This window comes from Grammomys surdaster, unplaced genomic scaffold (assembly GCF_004785775.1).
Source record: "Grammomys surdaster isolate TR1022 unplaced genomic scaffold, NIH_TR_1.0 172, whole genome shotgun sequence".
Lineage (NCBI taxonomy): Eukaryota > Metazoa > Chordata > Mammalia > Rodentia > Muridae > Grammomys > Grammomys surdaster.
Genome location: NW_021604620.1, coordinates 1,609,356 through 1,616,194, shown reverse-complemented (window position 1 = coordinate 1,616,194; position 6,839 = coordinate 1,609,356). Strand labels below are relative to the sequence as shown.

The 6,839-nt window shown below is 50.0% G+C and overlaps 1 long non-coding RNA gene across 1 annotated transcript; it reads left to right on the top strand.

The window, feature by feature from the left end:
- Nucleotides 1–4,906: 4,906 nt before the first annotated feature.
- On the top strand, nt 4,907–6,839 carry LOC114621075. Its single transcript, XR_003711390.1, has 2 exons — nt 4,907–4,996; nt 6,262–6,839. It is a non-coding gene; the product is annotated as an uncharacterized LOC114621075 (long non-coding RNA).

Sequence of the window (6,839 nt, the reverse complement as noted above, 5' to 3'; positions counted from 1 at the left end):
CTGCACCCAGGCTAGGACCCAGGATGTCAAGATACCAGCTCCTGTGTCATTTGCCTGTAGCCACTCCCCCAAGTCCTCTGGGAGGTCCTAAGGTCTGCTGGAGTCAGGTATGGTCCTGAGGTCACAAGGACCATGCAAGAATCAAGACAGAGGCTTTGTGGTTGGCGTAGTCCTGCTGGGAAGTGAAGACAGGAGGAGCCCTGGGGCTTGCTGGCCAGCTAGTCTGTCAGAATCATCCCAGGTTCAGTGAGAGAACCAGACAGAAAGGTAGAGAACAATTGAAAAAGGTAACTGATACCTACCTCTGACTTCCACATATACACAGACACAGATACACACACAGATACAGACACAACACAAACACAGACACACACACAGGAACACACACAGACACAACATAAACACAGACATAGACACAGACACACACAGACAGACACAGACACAGACACACACACACACACAGACACACACGGCATTCTAAGCCTCATGTCATGACCTTGAATACAGACACGGGGTTCTTGCACCTCTCTGTTCCTCTTCTCAATGCAGCCACAGACTGAACAAACCTCTTTTCTCTGCTTCTCACTAGTACTTGACGCTGATCGCTCGCCATCATTGGGGCTGGGAGGCTGAGCTACCTTATGGGAACGTCCAGAGCTAGGCTTTGATCCTACAACTCTGGTAATGTCTCTGTAACTCACAGGGCTCTAGAGGAGTTTTGAAGATTCAAAAATGACAAACTACAAACACGTCAAATGGCTAGAACAAGACAAACCTTGATGGACTTCAGAAAGCACCGAAGCCCTGGAGCAGCTGCAGCCCGCAGAGAGAGTAGTGCACTGTGAGGCTCCCGGGGTGCACTAGGTAAGACCACTCAGAAGGCTTCTGGCACTGTGTACAGATGCCAAAAGAGTTACCTCAGGTGCAGGATGTGAAGTGAGATCCTGCAGGGTGGATGTTGACTGTACAATGAGCCCAGGAATGCCCACTCAGCCTACTCAGTCATTTGTTGGTACCTGCCTCTTCCACAGGTCTCCCCACCTTCACACCTTTGCAAAGACGACCTGTGCAGCAGGCTTTAGTGGCTTCCCAAGTCCTCGTGTGGTGAACTCTATAAAACTTTCTCTCACTTCCAAACTACCTCAGACCCAATCCTCCCTGCCACAGATTGCGTATTGGTTGGCTGTTTTGGGCTGCAGAGTGAAAGGTCTCGGGATTGGGGTTCAGGTGGGACACTGAGGCAGATTATCCCATCTGGTAAGAGATTTATTAGTTTAACACTGTGGACATGTTGGGTGCTCCAGTGAGAGTTCAGACCCTCAAGGCAAAGTATGGGTTTCTTATAGATCTCAGAGGAAGGGGTCATTGTCCTGTAGTCAGGCTGTCCCTGACTACCCAGTAAGCATGGGGAGAAGGTATTACCAAGAAGGAATGTCTAACTTGAAGGATATGGGGGCGTGAGGAGGAGGGGCGCATCGAGTTGAGGTGTACTCAATGTATGTGTGGGCGTGTGTTCCCCTAGACATCCCAGACTCTGGTAATGAGCCTGCAAACTTCCTTGGGGAAATGAAAATGGCTCTGGAATCCAGCTGCTTGGGGACTGGATTCTATGAGGCTGTTACAGATTCTTAGACGTGCTCCCTGTAGAGGGCGCTGGTCATTTCCTTCCTCGTGGCTGATGGGCTGGAGACATGGCTCAGCTCTTAGGAGCACTGCTGCTCTTCCAGATGGTTTGAATTCAGCCCTTAACACCCAGGTCAAGTGACTCACAATTCCCCGTGGCTTCTGCTCAAGGAAGAAGCTCAAGAAGCTCCTTCCTGGCTTCTGTGGTTACCTGAACACATGTAAATGAGCATATGTATACATATAAAAATAAAAATCCTAAAAAAGAGAAGCAGACTTCTGCAGGGGGCCTGAGCAGGAGTGCGGTCTGGATTTAAACAGAGAACTTTTCATTTTGAGGAACACTTAGTTTCACGACCTTGTTCTGGCTCAAATCTCTGGGATGTTTGAATTGGGAAACCTGTTGAGATAGTGGGGATTCTAGAAGAATCTGACTCAATTGTCACAACGTTGAGAAACCGTGGTACACTGTATGTTGTGTCTGTGTGTATTTGTGTGGGGGTGTACGCATGTGTCCATGGTGAACCAAGTGTTCGCCAGCTCTGCTAGATGGCAGCAAACTCCAGGGATCTTCCTGGCTCTCTCCAGCAACAGGACTACAGATGTGTGCCATCCACCCAGCGGTTTTTCTTCATTTTAAATTTTAATTTTTATGCTTGCATGTATAACTGCACCATATCCCCTGGAACTAGAGTTATAGACAGTTGTGTGAGCCACTGTGTGCACGGTGAGAGTCTCACATCTTGGAAGGACAGCCAGTGCTCTTAATGGCTGTATCATCCCTCAGGACCCCAGCACCCAGCTCTTCATGTGGGTGAACTCAGGTTCTCATGCTTGTTCAGGAAGCACTTTACTCACTGAACCATCTCCCGGCCCTGTGTATGTTTACCAGTGTTTTAAATTCGAGATATACAAGTAGTTCTGGGAAACAGAGATTTTCCAGGAAGTCGTTGGTGATGTCTGTTGACGGGATATGAAATTTAGCTTCAGTGTTGACAAAGTGTGAGGTCATATTCCAACTGAAGGAGTGATGAGGGGGTAATCCTGCTTCCAAGTCCCCAGACCTTTTGCATGCCAGGTGTGGATCCAGATTTCCTCTGTCACCTCCAAATTGTTTCCCTTGCCCTGTGTCACTGGAGACCCATCCATCATCTGATGATGAACGCAATGCTGTTTATCAGCAAGGTCCCAGACACTTCCTGAGGTCTCAGTCTATCCAATGGGCCAATGTAGACTCAGAATATCACAGAAAAACAAGACACAATTCTCTCTTCCAGAAGGCCTTGTCTGGGAAAGGCAGTGTCCCTTGGTGATGATGGGTTTCCTAATGAACCGTAGGGCAGGAGGCAGTCCCATCTTCCATCTGTGCAGCCTGCCGGTCGGTTGTGAACACTGACCCCAGCCTTCATGGCACAGCCTCACTGTCCTAACCAACAGACCCTGAGCAATCTCAAAGCAGTTAACTATGAGGAAGCAAGGCCATGGCTGGGCATTGAAGGCAACCTCCCGATGCTTACACAACCTCTTGTGGGTAAACACCCTTGAGGCTGTTCCTAATAGGTATTATGCTACCTTTGTGACTATATCCTCAGAAGAGCTTGACTTCGTTGTGTCCTTTATGCTGTAGTTTTGACATGGTCTCTAGAGGATTATGGGAAGAAAGACTGTAAAAGAGAGACCTGGTCCACCATGCGTTGGGTGGGTACAGGAACATCCCTGAGTACTTTCTAGAGGTCGGCCTGAGATGTTAGCAGTCAGGGGAGCTTGAGAGCAGTGCTATAAGCCTGTACCCTAGCTCTTGGGAGGGGAAGGCAGAGTGGGTGTTCAGGGCTAGTCTCTCTGAATATGCTACTGGCCCCACAAACACGCTTTAAAAAGTCTTTAAAATTCACCGTTCAGAGGGCCTGGAGAGATGGCTCAGCAGTTAAGAGCACTGACTGCTCTTCCAGAGGTCCTGAGTTCAATTCCTAGCAACCACATGGTGGCTCACAAGCATCTGTAATGGAATCTGATGCCCTCTTCTGGCATGCAGGTGTACATGCAGATAGAGCACTCATATAACATTAAATAAAGTAAATAAATTCACAATGCAGAACCCCCTAGGTAAGCTCCCTACACTGGGAAACTTATTCCAATCTCTCTATGGAGTGTTTGCTTTGCTTGAAACTACCTGTGTCATTCCATTGAATTCTTTCCTTTGAAGAGACTCAGAAATCCCTATAACTCACGGGCCAGAAATCCCTAAGACACAGCAGTAGTGTTGACCATGGGGGCAGGCAGCTTCAAGGGGATAGTAAAGCCCAATAGCTATGCACACAAGCTTGGTCATGAGATGTTTTAGGTTGAAGACCTGGTTCTATCCTATCCTAGTGCAAACCTCCTTTGTCTCTGTGCCTCAGATCTTCATTCTTAAGGAGGGGTGACTAACACATCCCAGATGTAAAGTTAGTTATAATGTCACTGGGGAGGTAGACAGAGAGGGCTAGATAACCCCATCTCGCCATGTGTGTGTGTGGATGTAGGGTGAAGACTGCCCGTGTGTGCGTGTGCGTGTGTGTGTGTGTTTGAGAGAGGGGGTGTGGGGGATGGAGTGCCCCTGTATCCAGCTGGAGCTCACAGGTTTGTCTAGTGAATTCTAAGGATCCTGGCCTACACAGTGAGAGCCTGTTTCAAAAGCTAAGATTGCAAGTGTTCACCACCACCACGCTTGGCTTTTTACCTGAGTGCTGGGAGCCCTAACTCAGATGTTCATGGCTTTATGGTACTTCACTGTCCGAGGCAGCTCCACAGCCCCAGGGACAGCAGGACTGTGCAAAGGCCGAGTCTCTTTTTTTGTGTGAAGGGAATTAACTTAAGGTGAGGCATAGACAAGCATGCTTTTCTCTTCATATCTCGTTGTAGGGTAGCATCAAGCTGCGGTTTTACTACTCTTCTCTCATAAGCTGGGGTTAAGTAGATTGAGTGTTTACGTTTCAAGACGTCTTACGTTGGCTAGAGAAAGTTCAGTGACACACACCACAGGCGGCATGACAGCGTGTCACCTAGCATTTCCATGACTGCAGGGGTTGGTCCAGTCACTGGTTAGGAGAGGGGAGACACCTACACCTTAGGGAGTTCTCAGGGTTCCTGTAGCCCCGCTCAACACTCCCTGTAAGCCGGGAGCAAGCCTGTGGAATCTTGAAAAGGCCCAGAGATCATCTCAACACTCGCTCATTCCTGGACAGGCTCCTGGGCAGCATTTCAAAACTTAGGCCACGACGCAGGAGAGGCTTATGAAAGTAGGGGAAGAGTCACAGCCAGCTCTGCAAACATGAAGGCAGTGGCGTGTGTTCACGCAGGGGAACCATGCCTTGGAAAACATTTCTTTTTCCAGGTATGCCAGGATGGGGGCGGGGGTGAGGGAGGGGGCATCAAAAGCATTTCCCGCTGTGGGTGAAGCAGGCCACCTCCCCTCACTTGGTCTCATCCTCCTGTCTGTCCGTCCATCTGTCCGTGTAGTGTTGTAGTGTCTGTAGCCTTCGTGCCAGACTCTCTGACCCCTGAAGCAGAGGAACAGATGAAGTCAGCCGGGTGGTTAAGCGAGGTTCGTGCTGGGGGCTTTAATTGGACAAGTGCATCAGAATCTTTTGAAATGTCAAGACCCCTTCAACTCCCCGAGGTTTTATTTTCTAGAAAAATGAGTCAGGCTAAATCGGCCCGCCGCCTCACAGCTGTCACGTCCTCTTCCCTTTGCCAGACTCTGAGCCCACACCCAGGCCCCGGCTCCCAGCAGCCTGTCGACTGCAGGCACAGCCTTCCCTATCACGTACCATTTCCTTGCCCTGCATTACGGTTCCCGTGAGTCATGTGATCTGGGTAGAGCTGCTCAGCAGGTGGCTCCTGCAACCCACCGCTTGGCACTTGGCGTGGGAGGGGACAGGATGTTTTCTCAACTGACTTAGGGCTGTCTCTGTGGCAGCTCGTGTTTGATGGGGTACGTTCTGAACTGCCGAGGTGGTTTGAGCGTGAAATGTCCCTACAGGCTCCTATATTATAATGGCCAGTATACAGCTGGAGGCCCTGTTTTGGAGACAGAGGTGGAGCCTCATGGGGCCAGGCCCTGAGGTTTGATAGCTCGATCCCATTTCTTGTCCACTCTCTATTTCATGATTTCCACCATACCGGGACTTCTGGCTCCTGCCACTGTGCCTCCCTGAGCACAGCCTCCTTTAAGCCACTTCTCAAGTATTTGGTTATAGCAGGAAATGCTTCCACTCAGAAAGCAGAGTTCCCTGGAGCAAGCTGGCTAGCTGGCTTTCCTGCCCGGGGAGCTTGGGTTCAAGTGAGAGTCCTGCATCAATGAGCGGGGATGAGAATGTTGGAGGGGAACCCTGACATCCCCTGGAGCTTCTACACATGCACAAAACGTGCAGACAGGCGCCCACAGCACGCAGAGGCACAGGGAGAGGACACATGTTTGGATTCAGAGGGTGCGGACAACTAGCTGGGCGGAGGCCGAGGGTGAGGTTCCAGTAGTCAGCTCCAGATCCAAGTGCTGTAATCTGAACGATCTCATGTCTCTGTCATTTTCTTCCTTCTAAAATGGAGCTGAGAGCAAACTTGCTGTGTAGCTGAGGATGACTCCTGTTCCTCCCTCAGGGTTTACAGGTGTGCTGGGCTACGCAGCTGGATCTTCAAGAGAGCAAGCGGAACGTTGTCTTGGAGGACTGAACCAGATCTGAGCTCGGAGGTCTGGGAAGAGAGAGGGGCAAAGAACCAGACAGAAGAGAGAGGGAGAGCAGAAGGTGCAGTGGTTGGGGTGTGACTTCCTCTCCACGATCCAGGGAAGCACAGCCTACCCCAAGAGCTCCGCCACAGAGTGCCCACCTAAAGGCTTTCAATGGCATTTGTGAGCATGTGCACATGTGTACATCTGGAACAATACCCGACTTATTTTGAGACAGGGTTTCCCATTTGCCTGAGACGCCTCCATTAGACTAGGCTGGCCGGCCAGCCCCAGGAGAGGCCATCAGTGTGACTGGGGTGCAAGTGAGTTTGCAGCTGCCTCCTTCCAGCATGTGTCACAGTAGTTGTCTTTTGTACCTGGCTTTCAGGTATCAAACTCAGGCTCTTCTGCCTGCAAGGCAAACCCTTTACCTACTGAGCCATCTCCCTAGTCCCAGGAGATGTTCTGATAAATGAATAATAATAATAAAAAAAAAGATGAACCAAGACAA